This window comes from Tenrec ecaudatus, chromosome 18 (assembly GCF_050624435.1).
Source record: "Tenrec ecaudatus isolate mTenEca1 chromosome 18, mTenEca1.hap1, whole genome shotgun sequence".
In the NCBI taxonomy this organism is placed as follows: Eukaryota; Metazoa; Chordata; class Mammalia; order Afrosoricida; family Tenrecidae; genus Tenrec; species Tenrec ecaudatus.
In genome coordinates this window covers 48,758,014-48,778,342 of record NC_134547.1, presented here as the reverse complement: position 1 = coordinate 48,778,342, position 20,329 = coordinate 48,758,014, and positions in this window count along the sequence as shown.

The window sequence follows — 20,329 nt, the reverse complement described above, 5'->3', positions numbered from 1 at the left end:
TTCTGGCACGGAACCAGATAGAGCTGAATTGGAATCTGCTGTGTACTTGTGACCTTGAGCCTGTGACACTGTGTCTTGGAGCTTGGCTTTCTTCCTCTGTGAAATAAGGATGTACGCATTCAGTCACACCTGTCCCCCCACTTATTCGTCTGTTCATCCATCTACTGATTGATTTATTTGCAGTTTTAGACCCTTCAGTAGATAATCAGCCACAAGTTTTCATCCCCGTTAATGGTCAGTAGGATTTTGAACGTGGTGACAAGCATGTAGGTAACCAATGGACAGAGCTGGTTGGGTGAATCTTCGTCCTCGTTCCTGGGACAACCGTAGACGGATAGAGGATGGAATGTTCCTGATTGCTTTGGCCCAGACAGCTTTGCTGAGCCTGGGGTTCCCATCTCCTTCATGGCAAACTTCTGAACCTCTCTGAGAGCCCGAGGGCCATACCACGGGTGCTGTAGTAGGTGGGGATGGCATCCTCTCCGCTCACGACTTCTGGATAGCCAGGCGACCCTTCTTCTTACTTCCTTCTTTGCAGGAGCCTTGGTGCCGGGACCAGGCTGGAAAGGAAGCTTTATTCATTGATGAACCCACTGAGTCATCCACGGACTCTTTCATCTATATGTTTATTCATTCATCTGCCTATTTATGTATCCAGTCATTGATCCACCTACTCCGCCTGCCCACCCCACCTGCCCATTCAATCATCAATATGCGCTATGTCCAGGCCCTGTACCTGGCCCAAGGTGACTGAATGGGTTCCTGAATAGATTTCTTACAGTTAGCCCCCATTTTCACATTAACCAGTTATTTTGTTTTGTTTTTTAATCATTTTATTGGGGCTCATACAACTCTTATCACAATCCATACATACACCGATTGTGTAAAGCACATGTGTACGTTCGTTACCCTCACCATTGTCCACGTCAACAGTGTTATAAGTTTTAGAAACCCTGACTTCAAATGAGTACAACGAATAGAAGCTGCTGTGTAGGCTTAGTATGTAGCTATGACGTGTGCCATGCATGTCTTGCCCATAACAGAGGACAGTGTCACACTGGGGTGATCAGTGACGCGGGCCATCACTGGCCACCGGGGAGACCAGCCCCACAGCCTGCATCGCCACAACCTCTGTTGGGATATAGCTGTAAAAACGGATTTTAAAAAAAGCCAACTTCATTTATATGTTTGAAACGTTGACGATTTGGGGCCCTGCACGAACCATCTTTTAACTTGAAAATCCTAAAGCTGGCACTAGAGCGAGGCGTGGAGCTAAGCGTTTTCTGAGCGGGGCCAGTCTGGTCGTCTTCTGTCCCCTTTCTCCATAACTCCCAACTCCCACCAAATGATTGGACGGGACCCTGGAAATGGGGCGTGTGAAATACTAATAGAGGGGATTGGTCCGTGTGTTAATCTGGGTACTTTAGAGAAACAAATTCACAGAAACTCATGCATAAGAGAGAGTTTTATATAAAGGTTAAGTGTGCATCAAGAAAACATTCCAACCCAGTGCTGCCCAAGCCCACAAGTCCAACATTAACCCATATGTCTGACACCAATCCACAAAGCCCTCCTCCATCTCACAAAACACATGCAATGATGCCGACTGTAGGAGGAAAGCCGAATCACTGAACATGTAAGCATCTCAGCACTGGCAGGGGTACCCCCATGCCTGCTCCAGCACCCAGGGCTGCATCAGGGTAGGCCCATGTGGCTTCTCCTCAGGGATGTCTTGCAGGAAGTGAGCCTTGCCAGCTGAAGCAGGGAACTGACTAAGGCAGCTGCACCTGGATCCAACCATCACAAAGCAAGAGACCCGAGAACTAGAAAGGTGACGCTCACTGAGCCATTTATCTCCCCCCCCCCCCCCGCTGATCAATTAACCCCACCTGTGTTTATTGGCCAGGTTGGCACAGTAAACTCACTACCTCAGTCAGCATTGCCATTCCTCTGGGTGTCAGAGAGGCAATTTAGAAGCAGGACCAGCGAGATTCCCGTGACTGCCAAGAGAGAGGGAAAGGCTATCAATGGAAGGAGCATGTGCAAGAATCCTGCTGGAAGGGGGGGAAGGGGGCAGCAGAGGAGCTTCACAGCTGAGACCGAGGGGCAGTGAGGTAGAGTAGCGAGGGGACTTCCTGACCCACAGAGGCAGAGGCCAAGAGACCCAGTGACTGAGAGGCAGAGACAAGAAAGAGTCTTGGCTGCCAGCTGAGAAGACGCGCTGCTGTGGACCAACACCTGTTTCCCTAATGTTTTCGGATCCTGCCTAGGGAATCGGTTAACTTCCCACATAAACCCCCCTAAGGGTGAGGGCTGTCTGTGAGTTCGGTGTGGCCATTGCAACCGGTCATCAGGACCAGACGAGAGCAGTGTCGTGGGAAGAATGCTTGGTGTGGGATTGGGTAAAAGAAGGATGGAGGTAGGGGTGGGGCTGACTCCTGCCTTATGGTACAGGCCTGGGCAGGTGGGAGTTGGATTTGTCCTTCTTTGTTGTGTAACCAAAGGAGGTCACACATGGCTCCCAGGCCATTTCTTCAACAGGAATCACAGGGACTACATCTGGGATGAGGTGCTATTGGAGTCCAGTATCATCAGTTAGAACAAGGCCAGGGGTTGACTGTGGGACAGACTATGAGTTGCTCATGCACAAAGGGAGGTTGAAGTTGAAGTTGAAAATGAGAGCAAGTCCACGAGAGCCAAAAGACAGCCTGGAGTTTACCCCTCCCGAATGTATAGACCGTGTCAGGAAGAGAGCTGGTGCACTGACCGCCGACGGGCAAAGACTGGTCTTTGCGCTGTGGCACGGCGGCAGGAGCCCCGTGGAGGAAGAAAGCAAAAACCCGTTCAAAGGACAGGAGCGAAAGGGAAGGTCAAAATGGATGTCAGAAGAGAGCCTGAAATTTGCTCTCAAGTGTACAGCAGCTCACGCGAACGGAAGACATGAGAACAAACGTGAGTTAAATAGAAAAATGTTAAAGGTGGCCCAAGAAGACGAAATAAAGCATTGTGATGAACTGTGCAAAGAAAGACGAGCAAAAGGGCAGAATGTGCTCACCTCTCTTAAACGGAAAGAATTGGGAGGGGCGGTGCTAAATCAAGTCTTGAAATGCATTCATGAAGAATTAAAGGGTCGAGAATCATCAAAAGACGATGAGGGGAATATGTACAGTCGCTGTACCAAACAGAATTGGTTGACATTCAGCCACTTCAAGACCTGATGGTTTGGTAAAAAAGAAGCCTAAGCTGTGCTGAATGCATGGGTGGAAAACAAGGCTCCAGGAATTGACGGAACATCAACGGAAATGTTTCAACAAGCTGATGCAACACTGGATGCACCACGAGACTAAGCCAAGACTTTGGAAGACCTGGCCAGCTGCCTGGATGAGATCCATTTGTGCCCATTCCAAAGAAAGGCGACTCGATGGAATACAGGTGTTATCACACAATATCATTACTATCTCATGCAAGTCAAACGTTGCTGAGGATCAACAGACAGCTGTCAGAAATTCAAGGTGGATTGGGAAGAAGATGCGGAATTGAGAGATAACACTGCTAACATCAGATGGATCTTGGTTGAAAGCAAAAAATATCAGAAAGATATTTGCTTGCGTTTTGACTATGCAAAGTCATTTGTGTGAATCATAACAAACTAAATGCCAGCAAGGTGAACTCCAGAGCGCTTAGTTGTGTTCGTGAGCTATCTGTGCATAGATCAAGAAGCAGTCAATCAAACAGAACTAGGGTGTTACCAGCCCAGGGCTTGTTTGGTGGTAACCAAAGCAAGAAAACAGGACAAAGACCGGAGGAGCGTGAAAGGGAGGAGAGCTTTACTTTGGTTGATCAAGCAGGGAGCAACATGGGACTTACAACAGAAAGCAATAACAAAAATGGGATTTGCAGTTTTACATGTGCATACCAGGAACTTAGGGGGCTATGAATAGACTATGAATAGCATCTACATAGCAGATTTCCGAAGAATGATCATGAACATGCAGGGTTACGATTCTTGGCTTGGAAGTGGCTGGTCAGTCTCCTCACTTACAAATATTTGAGTCGTGCCGATCTTTTTCCTGTGACTTTTTGTCCCCTGCCCAATATTCTTTTATTTCAAGGTCAACTGTAGGTTGCAACTGTCCTTCCTCCGCACGCTCAGCGGGCCACACCTGCTTGGAGCCACCAGTTGCTGGGGTAGGACACTTTCCTGAAGGAAAGGGCGACGAAGAAACAGGCTTCCAGGAGGGAACCGACGGGCTACTTAGGGACGACCTCTGAGGTGTCTGTTTCAATATTCTCTGACGGTCTCTCAAATCCCGTGGAATGTACAGCTTTATACAGGACGAGGAAGACTGAAGACGAACCAATGCCTTCGGAGTATGGGGCCGGAGAAGAGTATGGATGGGCTGCTATAAGAACAAACAAATCTGTCCTGGAGGAATACAGTCACAATGTCCCTTAGAGGCCAGATGTCCAGGTTTTATCTCGTGTACTTTGTCCCTGAGAAAGGACACGAGGCTTGGTGAAGATGGCTTACACATTGGAGCAGCTGTGGAGATAAGGCGTCCCAGGGTCGTGCACAGGGTGGTGGCTAGTGGCTGAGTCAGTACCGACTCAGGGCACCCAATAGCCATAAGCAACTGGAGAGTGGTGTCAGGAGGATTCTGCATAGTTTAAAATGAGAAAAAGAAACAAACCCCTCCATGTCAGGACTGCATCCTCTCGTCACACGTACTCTATCTGCATGCGGAGCAGGTCACCTGAGAAGGTGGGCCATCTGAAGAACATGGCATCTGGACCGGAGGAAGGCTCGTCGATTACAGGCTTCGATAGACAGATGACACAGGCTTGCTTGCTGAAAGCCAAGAGCACTGGAACCACATATGGATCAAGATCTCGGACTACAGTCTTCGGTCTGGATGAGAACTCATTGTCAAGAATACCAAAATCTGTTAGATCTCTCGGGGGAGAGGCATTCCTCGGTCCTTGGCTCTGCATGAGAAAGAATTCGCGCCGAAGCCTGGCTTGTGATCCAAGTGAGTTTATAGAGAATAGTAGCAGTTTCAGGTCCTACAGTAAATGAAACACAAGTCAGACAGAGTCCGCAGCACAGTTTTGGGACTGCCCGGCTGTGCTACATCGTGTAGCAGCCGCTGGGAAAGAGCGCACCAGAGCAAAACTTCTGGCTTTTCAGGGGCCCTGTAGGGAGGCGTGGTCAACAATACTGGTCGACCCCATTGGCTGAATCAAATTTCACCTGGCTTGGATGGGCCAATCCAGGTGTAACGCCCACCTAGGTGTACCACCCCATCCTGGCCAGAAGTTCGAAACTCTGAGCATGCGTAATGGACACCCCAGTCCCTATGCTAGCTACCTAACAAATCCTCACAACCGGACCCATAGACACCATCAGGATAAAGGCAGAAAAGATCGAGTGGTTACGGATTTCCTTTTACTGAGATCTGCAATCAATGCTCATGGAAGCAGCCGTCAAGAAACCAAACGACATAGCGCATTGGCGGAATCTGATGGCAAGACTTCGAGTGTTATAGAGTAAAGGTTTGAGGAGGAAGGGGTGCCTGAGTCCAACCACAGTCATTCCCACTCTTTCATTTGTCTGGGAAAACTGGACCATGAATAAGACAAAAACGAGGATTGTGGTGTTGGAATTATGGTGATGGAGGGGAATCTTGAAAAGTCCCTCAGATTACCAGACTTTGTCTCACATGCAGCAGAGACCAGTTCCTGAATGAGGTCATCATGCTTGGTAAAGAGAGGGTCTTCTAGAAAGGAGGGAGAACTCCGATGAGATAGATTAACACGGTGGCAGCCACTAGGAGCTCAAACACGCCAATTGTAGCCACAGCACGGGACCAGGTAGTGTTTCTGTGCTCTGTAGGCCACGATGAGTCGGAGACAACTTGATGGCACCTAACAACAACAACAACATCACTTGCCTGTCTGAAGACAGTGGCGGCTCGGGGACAGAAGTCTTGCCTCCCGTGTGGAAGACCTGGGTTCGATTCCTGGCCAATGCTCCTCATCCACAGCCACCATGTGTATCAGTGGAGACTAGTGTGTTGCCATGATGCTGCACGGGTTTCAAGGGCACCTCCAGATCAAGGTGGACTGTGAACAACGGCCCACACTGCACCCTCTCACGGGAATAGCTCAGGCGCAGCGGGGTTTTCTCTGCTGTGCTTGGGGTTGACAATAATAGGGGACCCACTTGAGGACAACTAATAACACAACCGTTTGCTTGTCTAGTGGTGACTTGTATAGGGCTGATGCCCAAAGGCAGAGGGGGCAGGGTAGCAGATGGACAGAGACACAGAAAGGTCCAGACATCTGCGATAGAAGCTAGTGACTTTCACCATATCTGCTGGGCCCATGGTTGTGCTGGACAATAAAGCCAAGGGGAAGATGGGTGGGACATAATCAGAAGGAGACGAGGCCCAGGCACATAGGCACTGGGCCTGCTGCTAAGGTACGGGGGCAGGGGAAGCCTCCACCAACCTTGGCTCAGCCCTGGAGTCAGCAAGTACCACCGCTGAAGCCACTGTCTCCCTGGGCTCAGCTTATCATGTAGGACACTAAATCTGAGCTCTGTGGTGCTTGCCCACAGGACTTCACACTGGGTGGCAGATGCCGCTCATGTCCCACCCATCCTTAGCCTGGTCCACCCTTCCTTGCGATCAGCCTATGTCTGTATCCTGGGATTGCCCTGGGCTGATGAGAGGTACCTTACCTGGAGCTTCCTGGGAGGTGATGAGCAATGGCTGATTGATGATGGTATTGCAGCCCAGCTCAGCCAGCCCATCTGTGTGAGGAAGCTTGGACACTGTTGTTCATGCTTCTGAGCTCCCTGTGGGATCAGCCTGGGGCACCTCTGAAGCCTCCTCTCTGCTCTCCTTGTTCCCCTGCCTTTCTCTCACTTTCTTACAGGTTCTCGAGGATCATCAATAAACGATGTGCACAAGGATTCCCTCCTCACGATCTGCTTGGCCTAAGAGCCCCACAACCTTTTCCTGGTGGCCTCTCCTGAAGACTAGCACCCGGTGGCCTCTCCTGAAGACTAACATCAGGGGATCTAGTCTTTGGAGGACAGAGCCTTCTGGAAGTGATCAGCTGTGAATTGGGGCCACAAAAGGTTGAGGAAGACTTTTTCAGCTGAATGGGGTTCGTCACAACGGAGACGCCTGGCCCGATGTCATTGCTGTGGGTGCAGGCAAGGGTACAGTGGGCAAACGAAGCCCCACCAGCAAAAAAGTCTTGAGTCAGCAAAAGGCAGAGGCTGGTCCTGTGGCCAGAGGACAGAGCTTGGGGGAGGAGGGGAGGCGATGAGATTAGGAAGGAAGCTGGGGCCAGAGCAGAGGGAGGGGAGTTTGTGTTGCTTACCTCTAGGCCTCGGCCTTGCACACAGAGCCGGGGTGGTAGTTGGCTGAGCCGAGGCAGAGCCTGGGCAGCCTCAGCAAAGGAGCTCTGGCCGACTCTCCAGGTCTACTGGACTTGGCACAAGTTGATACCCATTCACTGCCCTTGCCAAGAGCCAAGATCAGGCTGGGTCCGAGTACAGTAGGGGCCTCCCTGGGGGTAGGGGCCTCCCTGGTGGGGAGGGGGACCGGTCATTGTGGTCCATAAATAGGTTAGGCGGTCAGGAAACGGGAAATCCTGAAGTACAATGAAACCAGAGCGCAGGGGTTTCCTCCAGGCGGAGGGTTGGTCCAAAGAGCCTTCTTGGGCCAAACGCCTGCCTGCAAGCTCTGCTGACTGCCGCATTGGACAGCGGCGTCTTCCAGTTGTCCTCAGACACCTCAGGGTCCGGCCTAGACAACAACTCTCTGAGGCCGTGCCACTAGGTCCCACGAGGTCACGCTGACTCAGAACGGACTCGGTGGCACCCCAGAACAACTACAGGGCTTCCGAGGATTTCTACTTTCTTCTTTGTGTTTTTGAGCACGTTCTTACGTCTCTGCAACTTTGTGATTGCCCGGGAGAAAGAGGGGCTTTCTATCCCCATGCACAGTGACAGTCTCAGAAACCCAAGGGGGCAAGTCTACCGTGTCCTCCAGGGTCACTTTGAGCTCGAATCTACTCACAGGAGGGAAAACAACAACAAACCCCACTGCAATACCCATTCTCGAATGTTTACAGAGCATCTGTCAAGAGGTAGGGGAGATGCTGATAACCTCATGTCGAGGGGAAGACAGGATGCAATCTTGTCTGCAGCTGAGGTTAAAGATGAAGGGCTGGTGGCAGGAAGGGGCGGGGAGGAAGGAGCCGGTGTGTTAGCTCTCAGGGCTGTGGGCAGCCATATGGCTCCAGCCCTGCCCAGCTACAGAATGTAGGACGCCCCACCCCCCGGTCGCTGGGTTTCCTACTGCTGCAGGGATACATGACCACACACTTGGTGACTGAAAACAGCTGGCCATTTTGTAGACCAGAAGTTCGACATGAACCTCGAGGGACTCCCATGGAGATTACGACCTGGAGGGTCATGGGAGTAAACCGGCCTCTGACAATCACAGGGCTCATAGGCTCCATTGTATGGTTATAATAAATAAAGATCACAGTAAAGTCAAAGAGAGCAGGAGAGAGAAGAAAGGAGTCAGACACATTTTATAGTAGCATGCTCACCTCCGCGGCGGCCGTGATCTCAGCAGCCAAGTACTCGCAGAGAGAGGAGGTGAGAATATATTTCTTACCAAGGCTTATGTATCCTTAGGGGTGTGCAAGTCCCCCTGATTTCAGGTAACCACATATGTAACAAGAAGGGGTTGTACAGTAGGCAACAGAAGCAATGGGAAGGGGATGATTTAGGGGTGTACATGCAATAGGAAGGGGAAGGACTAGGGGTACACATGTGACAAGGTGGGCAGATCCTAGATTCAAGATGGCAGTCTAACCTTGATTCACCTTGATGTGGCTTGAGTTTTTCTCTGGGCTCCCTGCAGGGAAACAATGCACTGTCCTTTACAGTAGAGTGTGAGCCCCGCCTCTGGTGGGACAGACAATAGAGTCTGATTGCTCTAGATGGCTGATACTCTCAGGGGATCATCTCTAAGCAGCTGACCTCCCACCTTGCACTAGCAAGCGGGTGACAACCTGGTGGGGGGGCGGGGTGATCTTTGTGTAGCCCTCAGTTAGTTTGCCTGGCACTCTGGAAATCCTAGTGCTGACCACTGTTGGGTAGGAGAGTCTCATGGTCATCTGGGCATTCCTGATCACAGACGTCCCTTCCACTTCCCCACCGCCTTCTCTGAAATTTGTCAAGCGGACCTAAAAGTAGAAAGAGGAGTGCCATCCACACTCATGTCCCGAGCATGGCATGTAGATCTGGAGCCCGGGGCAGACCAAATGTTGGTGTGACTAGAGAGGGGATGATTTCCGGAAAGGCACGGATCTGTGGGGCCGTGGCTGACGTGAGATGAGCCAGTGGAAGAAGCAGTTCTCCTCGCCCAGCTATGCCGCCTTTGCTCTCTGGTTCACTCAAGGAGAATCACGAATGGCAGGGTAGAGCAGTCTGACTTCCCTTCCCGTCCAGAGTAGCTGGTCTGACTTCCAACTGCCAGCACCTGTGTCTCTCCACAGGAGGGTTGGTCTCACAGCAAAAGGAAGTCCTGTCCACTCGTGAGGCAAAATAGGGGAGCCAGGGAATTAACATTTGGGGAGAGGAGTGGCAAGCGATGGTTCCTGGGAGCTGGTGTTCACGGCTCAGCCTCTTCCCTCTCAGACGGGATAATTAAGGTGGGTGTTCTGTGACCCTGCCCAGCATTCCCCAGGGGAAATCTAAACCCATGCCCATCATATTCGAACTCTAGTGTTGGCAAGAAATATTGAACGAACAAATGCATTACAGAAGAAATGGAACCAGAGTGTCATGAGAACAGGTCACTTCTTTCGGAGATATCGCCAAGAACCCTCAATTTCTAGAAAAGGACATTGTGTGTGGTCAAGTAAAGCATCAGCAAAAAATGCAGGAAACTCTCAATGTGAGGAATTGGTGCAAAAGCCACAACAATGAACTTGAACATGCCAGCAGCTATGAAGGTATGCAGGCCCGGGCAGCATTTCCCTCCGTTACACAAAAGGTCACTGTGAGTTGGCACAGACTTGACACCACCTAACGACAGCAACAACATGGACTTTAAAATCATATTGTAAAGAAAATATCATGTTAGAAATATACCCTTATCTCATTCATTATATTCTATCAAACAATTATGTTCTAATTTTAACATGACCCTTCTGATGTCCAATTTTCCACCCAATGTTTTGGGATGGGTTCTTTAGAGAAGCTATATATATAACACAATATGTTGGGTAATTATATATATAGGTTTATCCATATAACAGTTCAAGGTAGATCTTGACATTTCAGGATAGATTTTAAAATATAACACTGTCTGTGATAGAATATTATCTCTCTGCATGCAAGGAATTCCCATCAACACAACTATTATTCATATTGGTGCATCAAAAATTGAAGAATTCTATCAAAGTCCTCGGTCTGAAATCGATCAAATGTAATCAAACTACATTGATAATTATTAGCAATTGAAATGCAAAAGTTGGAAACAAAGAGGAACGAACTGCTGCTGGAAAATATGGCCTTGGTGATAGAAATGAAGCTGGCGATCACATGATCACATGATTGGATTTTGTAAGACCAATGATTTCATCATCGCAAATACCTTTTTTCAGCAACACGAAACATGATGATACACGTTGAACTTCCCAGAAGGAACAGACGGAAGTCAAATTGACTACATCTGTGGGAAGAGATGATGGAGAACTCCAATGCCAGCAACTAAAACCAAGCCAACGGCTCACTGTGGAACAGAACATCAATTGCTTGTCTTTTCAGACTGAAGTTGAAGAAAATTAAGACAAATCCACGAGAGTCAAAAACCTTGAGTCTATCCTACCCGAAGTTCGAGAACATCGTAAGAACAGATTTGACTCATTGAGCACTAATGAAAAGAAGATGAAAAAATACAGACAGTCACTGTACCAAACGACCCACGGTAATCAACATTCAACCATTCGTGAGGTAGCATCCGAGCAAGAACCAGTAGTCCTGAAGCAAGAAGTCAAAGCTCCACTGAAGACCTTAGCCGAAACCAAGGCTCCAGGAACGGCTGGGATACAAGTGGAAATCTTTCAACAAGCTGATGAAGCACCGGAAGTACTCACTGGTCTGTGGCAAGGCCTTTGGAAGACAGCTACTTGGTCACCTGACGGAAGGAGCTCCCTATTGGAACCCATTTGAAAGAATGATGACTCCACAGAATAGACAAGAGGAAATGGACTAAGGGGTATTATTGCTTATGTCAGATGGATATTGATTGAAAGCAGAGAATGTTTCCTTGTCTTCTATTGACTATTACACGACATTTAACTGTGTGGCCCATAATAAACTATGGAAAACCTTGAGAAGAATGGGATTCCAGTGCACTTTATTGTGCTCATGTGGAATCTGTACTTGGATCAGGAGGCAATTGCGGAAACAGAGTAAGAGAATACTGCATGGTTCAAAATCAAGAAAGGTGGGTGCCAGGGTTGTATCCCCTCACTTATTCAGTCTGTATGCTGAGCAAATCATCAGAGCAATTGGATTGTATGAAGAAGAACTCTACATCAAGATTAGAGGAAGGCTCATTAATAACCTGTCATATGCAGATGCCACAACCACCGTGCTTGATGAAAGTGAGGAGGACTTGAAGCACTTGCTGAGGAAGGTCAAGGACTGCAGTCTTCAGTATGGATGACAACTCAATGTCAAGAAAACAAAAATCCTCATAAGTAGCATCATGATAAACAGAGAAAAGCCTGAGATTGTCTAGGATTTTGTTTTGCTTGGCTCCAAAGTCAATGCTCATGAAGCAGCAGTCAAGACATTAATGGGCCCATTGCATTGGGTAGATCTGCCACACAAGACCTCTTTAAAGTGTTGAAAGACAAAGATGTGACTTTGAGGACTCTACAGTCCTCAGACCATGGTATTTTCCATGGTCTCATCTTCATATGAAAGTTGGACATCGAGTAAGGAAGACCAAAGAAGAATCCATGCCTTTGAGTTATGGTCCTGCTGAAGAATATTAAAAGTACTATGGAGTGCCAAAAGGACAGATAAATCTGTCTTGGAAGAAATTACAGCCCGCATGCTCCTTAGAGGCAAGGAGAGTGAGACATTGTCTCAAGTACTTCGGACCGGTTTTCAGGAGAGACCAGTCCTTGGAGAAGGACATCATGCTCGGTAGATTGAAAAGGAGATGGAGTCAACCAGTGACTGCAACAGGGATGTGATGGGTTCGTTTGTGCCAGCAGGGCTCAAACATAGCAGTGGTAAGAATGGCTCAGTATTGCGTTGCGCTAACCCGGAGTCTCTATGTGTGCGAATCTACTCATCAGCCACTCACCCAACCGCAGCAGCAACAAGTGGGTAGTGGTTTTGCCTTGTGGTTTTGATTCGCATTTCCCTGATTGCTAACGAGGCTGAGCATGCTCTTTGGTCCTTCGGATGGTCCTGCTTGAAGAAATGAAGAAGCACCCAGTAGGTCTTTTTACCCATTTTTCTACCGAATCTCCTTTTTTTCTTGTTGGTTTGTAGGAGTTCTTTACGGATTTCAGACACAACTTCTTTGTTGGACATACATACTCTGTGGCTTCATTTTTAGTTCTCTTGGTTTCCGGTGACCAGAAGCTCTTCAAGGGAAAGTGTTGTTTTTTAAGATCATCTAGGAAAGAGTTGCTTAGGAATGGAAATAGGGGGCCCCAGGGAGGGAGAGGGAAGAGTGCTGTCTCACGGAAGGGATTGCAGCTCGTGAGGTGAAACAAACAAACAAACAAACAAGCAAACCAACAGATTACTATTTGACTGGAAAAGAGATGTGATCGGTACCCCTTTACCCGACCCACAATAAGCACGTAATAGATGAAAGGTTTATTTACAGTGTTATCTGACCCTTGCCCATGTGAAGTCATAGCCCCAGAAAAAAAAAAAGACTAAATCTGTATTAAATATCTTTGCCTCCTTTTCTTTCCCAACCAATTCCGTTAAGGCTTCCATGAGGCGTCCAAAATTGGAACTCACTGAGGGTCATTGTAGGCCTTTGTGTCGTCTGAAATAATACTTCCTTGTTTAAAATAAAGGCGTCCCAGGTAAATGAAGGAGCCTTTATAAAAACGTGCCTGTATCTAAAGGCACTTCCTCTTTTCGGCGAGATTTTTTTGCAAGGAGGGGACAGAAACTCGCCTCATAGTTGGGCAAAGGCATTCTTGTGGTGCCGTGGTTAAACGCTCAGTTGCTAACCAAAATGTCGGAAGTGCAATCAAACTTACCCAAGGGCTCTCCAGGAGAAACTCGACCATCTGCTTCTTCAATGACTGCTGCTTAGAATCCCGCCCCACTGGGGGGTGCGGGTGGGGGCAGGGAGCAATGGATAGTTCTCCTCTGTCCCATGGACTGGCTCTGAATCAAAATCCACTGGACAGTCAGATTCAGCCAGAGCCAGTCTGTAGAGAAGACTTGGTGGACCACTGTGGTCATAGAGGAGGATTGGAAAGCCCTCAGAGTTCTGATTGCAGTTGAGTCGGTCCATGTGATACTGAGGAGCCGTTCAATGGACAAGAAGACGGACTCTGAGGCAGGGAACCAAGCAGGAGAACAGGGCATGGCAAACACGTGGATGCCCCTCTAAGGGTCTTGCGCGGTCTACCTGGAAGGGAACGCGCCTGCGGTAGCAAGGAGGGCAGAGAAGGTGGGGAGCGAGAGATGTGTTCCCTGGCAAACTCTTTGGGGGGCTCCAACTATTTTTAATCCACAGGAATCTATGATTTATTCCAAAAACAACAGCAACAAAAAAAACCAACTTAGATAGTTGACGAAAGTATAAAACATAAGAATTTGAAAATAAATAAAAATCTTCACCCTAATGAAAGGTCGTCTATCACTTTACCTTGAACCTTTACATGTCCCAGGGAGCCCTGGTGGTGTAGCCGTTGTGCCCTGGGCTGTCAGCCACAAGGGCAGATGTTCGAAACCACCAGCTAGCTGCTCCTTGGGAGAAAGAGGAAGTTTTCTAGTCCTGGAAACCTACAGAGGCAGTTCTACTGTCCTGTAGGCTTTGTGAGTCAGAATAGACGATGGCGGTGAGTTTTGCTTTTATTTTTAGAAGTTCCCTTTAAAAGTATCAAGGTTTCTCTCTACCCCCTACTGTGGGGTAAGGACCAAGGTGAGGGGCTAAACTTAGGGATGTCTCCTTTTGGCGCTTTGCCGTACAGGATGGGGCGCCTATCTGTGTCCCCTCGTAGGCAAATCCAGACGGACTTCGCATGAGACCTAGGGGCTGCAGGGCCACGAACCCTTTATGAACCGGATAATCCCACTGCGCAGTTGTTCCTGACACATCCACCCAGATCTACACACTTTGTAAAGCCGTGTTTCCACCTCTGGAAACCCTCCCCCACAGATTCTGTGCTCGGATTCACAAGACGTCCAAACGGCAGTTTGGGCTTCCTTGACTCAAGTGGTGCCCCTTTGAAATGCTCTGTGAGTTGGGGGAGCAGAAAGAAGTCTGACTGGGGCCAGATCAGATGGGCAACCAATTCTTGGCATAACTCTCTTGGCTTTTTTCTCACCGGTGCCGTTGGCAATTTTCTTTCTTTCTTTAAAAAAAATATTTTCTTACCGATGCGCGTCCTTTGAGAACATGTCAAGATTACCTATTTGGGATTTCAAACCACAGTTGCCAAAACCTTTAGACCAGCGGTTCTCAACCTTCCTCATGCCTTGACCCTTTGATACAGTTCTTCGTGTGTGGTGACCCCCCAACCATAAAATTATTTTCATTGCTACTTCATAACTGCAATTTTGCTACTGCTATGAATTGTAATGTAAATATATGAAAGGCAGGGTGGATTTTCATTGCTACAAATTGAATGTAATGAACCATAATTAAAACATAGTGATTAATCGCAAAACAATATGGAATTATATATTGTGTGTTTTCCGATGGTCTTAGGCGACCTTTGTGAAAGGATCATTTGACACCCCCCCAAAGGGGTTGAGACCCATAGGTTGAGAACCGCTGCTTTATAACCCCTGCCCCGAATTTAACTGACCAAACAGATCCCCTCAGGAGTCACGGTTTTGATTGGATCTTTTTTTGGAAGGCACCTGAGAGTTACAGCCAGAAGACAAGTAGACTGGGACAACTTGTCGGCAGCCACCTGCTGATCACAAACATGTTTAAACATGTTATGTTTGGAATATGCCTCCGTGTGAATGGAACCCCAGTGGGGTTTTTGCCAAATCCGTTACCATGGTTACCGTCAAGTCTAGTCTACCCACAGGACAGAATTGAGCGGACCGATGGGCTTTCCAAGGCTGGAATACGTGTTGATGTATTGCAACGTCTTTTTTCCCCCATAGAGAAGCTTGTGTTTCCAACTGGTGACCTTGCAGCCAGCGACTGAGTCCTTGACCTCTGCCCTACCAGTGATGTAGGTGGGGGAGTGTGAGAGGGCTTCTGGAAGTTCACGGAAAGACAAAGCGAACTGAGGTGGTTGTGGTCAAGTGCCGGCACGGACCTTTGTTCATGAGAACCAAGCCCCGCCCAGCCCGAGCCACCTTCACAGTCGCTGCTGACCTGTGTGATCACTTGTTGCACCCACCCACTGTGTCAGGCCGCCTTGTCAACGGTCTTCCTATCTCCGCTGCCTCTCTACCAAGCATGGCGCTGAGAAGAAGTCCACCATCCTTACCCTGAAGGAGCATTCTGGCTGCACTTCTTCCAAGATAGATTTTAAATGAAATGATCATGGAAATAACCACCTCCATCCACACCCCCAATTGTTGAAGCCCCCTTGGATGTGCCCCCTTGGGTGTGTCCATTGCTGGATTTCTTTGTGTGTTTTGTTTGGCTTTGATGAGGATGGGGCCCCGGGGGACCTGGAATGTCATGATATGGGCCCTACGCAACATTTTCCTGTGTGGAGCCAGTAAGTATTTCAGGCTTGGGGCCCAGATGATCGGATGAGGCCCTCTGACTTTATGCCGTGAAATTGGCTACCTCGCCTCCGCCATGGTGTTCCTGGCTCATGGCCACCCTATAGGACAGGGCAGAACTGCCCCTGTGGGTTTCTGAGACTGCAGATCTTTATGGAACTAGACAGCTCCCCCTTCCCCCATGGAGATGGGCGGCAGGCACTTACAAGTGAAAGGGTTGGCTGTGTCCCCAACAGCACTGTATGGACCCAAAAGGCAGTGGGCTCATGGACTCATGGGCTCACAGACTGCCGTCTGTCCTCTCCTGTCCACACCTGCCAGGTGGGGAGGGTACTGGGCCAAGGGTCAGTTTTCTTGTCACCCCAACTTCTGATTTGCTGTGTGGCTTTGGACAAAGTGCTGCCGCTCTCTGTCCAACAGAGACCCCATCTTCCACTTGCTGGGTGAACTGCAGAGGGTGTGGCAGCACCAGGACTAGGAAAAGGTGGTGTCCCTTGGGTAGCTTGGGGCAGGAGCTGCTGGCTTGCTGAAGGTCTGCAGCCAGGTCATGCCACTTTGGCAGAGGGAAGAAGGGGGTGGGGCCAGCCAGCAGCATGACCTGAACTGCAAACAGTCTCCAGAGAGAGGCTGAAACCACTGAATCAGTGAAGACATGCTTTTCAGGTTTCTGGCCTGCCACGGGCTGGTCTCCACTGGCAGTGGTGGGCCATGGCTAAGGCCTCTCACTCTCAGCCACATGTCCGGCCAGAGGTGGCCCTGGTGCCCCAGGTCTCAGACGATAGTCAAAGGGTCCTTCTCAGGGGCCACATCCCCCAGCCCCATGGAGGAAGTCCCTATCTCAATAGGGGGATACCTAATAGCCTAGGAGGGGCAGGGAGACATCAGGCTAGCTGTGGTGTGACCTGGGAAGGCCATTTGGAAGCCCATTTCCAGGGACCTAGGGAATTTCACCTTCTCTCCAGGCCTGCCTGCCAAGCCCAAGCAGGAACCAGAACAACTCCAGAAGCTGTCCCAGAGAAAGCAGCACCGAAGACTCCACAGAGGTCAGGCTCGAGGACTCAAGAGGGTGTCGAGGTCCTGGGAGACCAGCCACACAAGGCCCCAGCTGCCACCCTCACTAGGGGGTGTAGGGCAGGGAGAGTGCTGCCTGGAGCTGCGGGCTCAGACACACATGGGTGGCCCTGCCATTAACGGGGCTGCAGCAGGCATGGGGTGGGAGCAGTACCCCATCCTCTCTCTGCTCCAGCAGGACCCTATTCTCCCCAGGCTTCAGCCTGAGCCACCCACTGAGCAGCCCCACCAGAAGCCAGAGGGCAGCAGCAGAGTCTGGGACGAGGAAATGGGTTCCACAGGACCATGTGACCAGGACAGAGCAGGTGGCGTAAGTAAGGTGGGGATGGCTGTGGAAGCAAGTTAAGATTGAACATCTCTGTGCCCAAAGCTTCCCCCTGGTTTGGAAATAGGCCCCCTTAGTATGGATTCCCAAACCTGCTTGATTTAAGAAACCGAGCAGGATCCCGGGCTTGCCAGTCTTCCGTTGAAAGCCATGCTCCCCTGGACATGCGGGGCAGCGGCAGGGGTGCATCGTGTGACCCATGCAGACCACAGTGAGTCAGGCACGGTGCCTGGGGACAAGCGTGTGCAGCCTCAGCTCTTCTGACACCGCCTGTGGCATGTTTGGGGCAGCTGTTTCTCTAGGCTACCTGCTCCGTCCTGGGAGCTGTTACACACACGCGCACACACACGCACACACACACGCACACACACACTGAGTTTGGAGAAGAAAGGAGAGGGCCGATTACATTTCTTTTAGGGACAGATCAAGGAAAATCCAACTCAAACTTGGTTGACCAAAGAAGGATTTTATTGGCTTTTGTAACTTCACTGGATTTCGCAGAAGTAAGGACACTGGCTTCAGGTCAGGCTGCATCAAGGTGCTCCAACAAGATCCTATTTCTTAAAAGAAAAAAAAGATCCTATTTTTGTCTTGCAGCTCTGACCCTGTGGGGACCAGGGTCAGAGATAATGGGCATCACATTGACTTGGACCATCACCCATCTGGGAGGCATGGGGGTGGGGGTGGGCTTGGGTCTCACTTGCTCCTGGAGCTAAGGGAGGGGCAATATTTCTGGAATTCATGACATTGTGGGCAGGGAGGGCCCCTCTGAGGAACAGTCCATTTTTGTGATCAGCTGATGAGGGGGTGGGCGACTGGGCCGGCAGTAAACACAGCCTTGCGCTCAAACCTCTGCACGTCCGACATTAGGCTCTTAGCCTTGCTCCGGGAACGAAGTCTCCCTGCTTGGAAAATCTCACTGCCATGTAGCCCGTTTCGACTTGTCTTGGCCCTATAGGGCAGGAAACACTGTTTCTGTGGTTTCCGAGACTGTAACTCCTCATGAGAACAGAAAGCCAGATCTTTCCCTCCCCCGCCCCGAAGTGCTGGTGGCTTAGAACTGCTGCACCTGGGTGGTAAAGACTGCGCTCAATGCAGCACACCTGGAGCCGCAGCGTGTCTCAGGGCATCCGTTGGGTGCAAAAATAAATTACAGGAATGCTTCAGGCTGGCTAAAGCAAGATCCCCAAGGTCCTGACTTCAGGTATGGCTGGATGCAGGTGTGCCGCTCCCCAGCCTCTCCTCCTCTGGCCACGGCTTGGTGTGCCTTTGGGCGGTCGGTCGGGTGGGCTCCACTGGAAGGAGGCAGGCTGTGGCCCCGTTAAGCAACCCAGCAGCCAGAGGCGGCCCTGGTGGGCCTGACTTGGTTTCTGGCCCATGCTGAGCTAAGCACTGGGGTCCTAATTGGCCGGTCCTGGGCCACAAGTCCATCCAGTCACCAAGGGGTGGGGTCAACCCTTGCAGAATGCATGGAAGGAGAGAGGGGGAGAGGGAGGGGTGTTCTCTCAGGACAATGGAGGGCTGTTGGCAGAGGCGGGCGGGGGGCTGGGGGGGGGCTGCCAGAAGTTCTCTTCCTCCAGATGGGTGAAGAAATGCCCTTTATCCAGAAAGCCTGATTCATCACAAGCTCCTGCCCTCAGTTCTTCCAAAGAGCAGATAAGGGAGGCCCCAGGGAGGGAGGGGAAGGGGGCTGTGTGTGTGTGTGTGTGTGTGTGTGTGTGTGTGTGTGGTGGGGGAGGGTCTTGTGGGCTCAAGATACTCCGGGAATGACCTCTCCAGGCCCTGATGTCTTCGGAGGATGGGCCTGTACATATTTGGGGGATGAAATTGTCAGTCGGCCACTGCCCTCCCGGCCCCACTACTCCATGATCTCTCCCTGGAATCTAGTTTGTTGCCAGCAACCATGCTGGGAAGGGAACACTTGCCTTTACTCGGGAAGGGGCCTCTGTGAGCTCGGCTGTCATGAGGGGAAAACTTGGGTGGCTATTTCTGGCAAAGACTGAGGTGGGTGAAAAATGTGGGGGTGGGGGTGTCAGATCACTTAGAATGGAAATCTGACCCTCTCGTCCAGGGCCCGGGAAGAGGCGCTCAAGTTGTGGGTGAGGGTGGGGGCCCGGGCCCAGCAGCCCCACCCCCCAGGTCTGGCAGGGTGAGGCCTGAGCAGCTGGGAAGGGGGGTGGGAGGGGCAGGAATCTTCCTCCTCTTGGACACCTGTCCCCAGGCTGGCTGGCTGACCTTTGGCCCCATTGCAGGGACACTCTCAGAGAGGAAGGCAGGAAGGTGTAGAAGCCTCCTCACCAGGTACCGCCCCTGAACACAGTGACTCGAGGAGTCCCTGCGTGGTGCAAACGCTTAAGCAGCCAGCAACTTGGTCAAGGGCTGGTGCTTGGCATCGACCCGGCGTCACCTGGGAGGAAAGGCCAGGCGATCTATTTCTGAAAGGTCACCACCACTGAACCCCCGTGCCGCAGTTTACTTGGAAACACCTGGGGACACCCTGGGTGGGAATCGACCCTACTGGTCAGCTGGTTTGGGTAACTCACTAGGGAGAGCTTCCCCAGGAACCAGGCGCTTTCCTGTGTCCAGGGGTCAGCTCCTGAAACCTCAGGACTGTCCGATGTGGCATGGCTATTGGCTTCATTGTAGAGGGGTCGACCGGAAGCTCAGAGAGGTGCCTAAGGATCCAGGCCCTTTGGCTTCGGTAAGATGGGGGGGCTGGGCTCATGGAGAGGAAAGGTCGCGACAGGAGTGCTGGGTTAGCCAGGGGTAGGAGGCTCAGCAAGCCTGAGGCCCGTGGGTAGGAACCTGAAAAAGACAGACAAGCCCTAACCTGGACCCAGGGGGAACTGTGTGATATGTGTAGGGAAGGGCTTTCAGGAGCGGGAACAGCATGTGCAAAGGCGCAGAGGCAGGGGGCATTTGGAGCA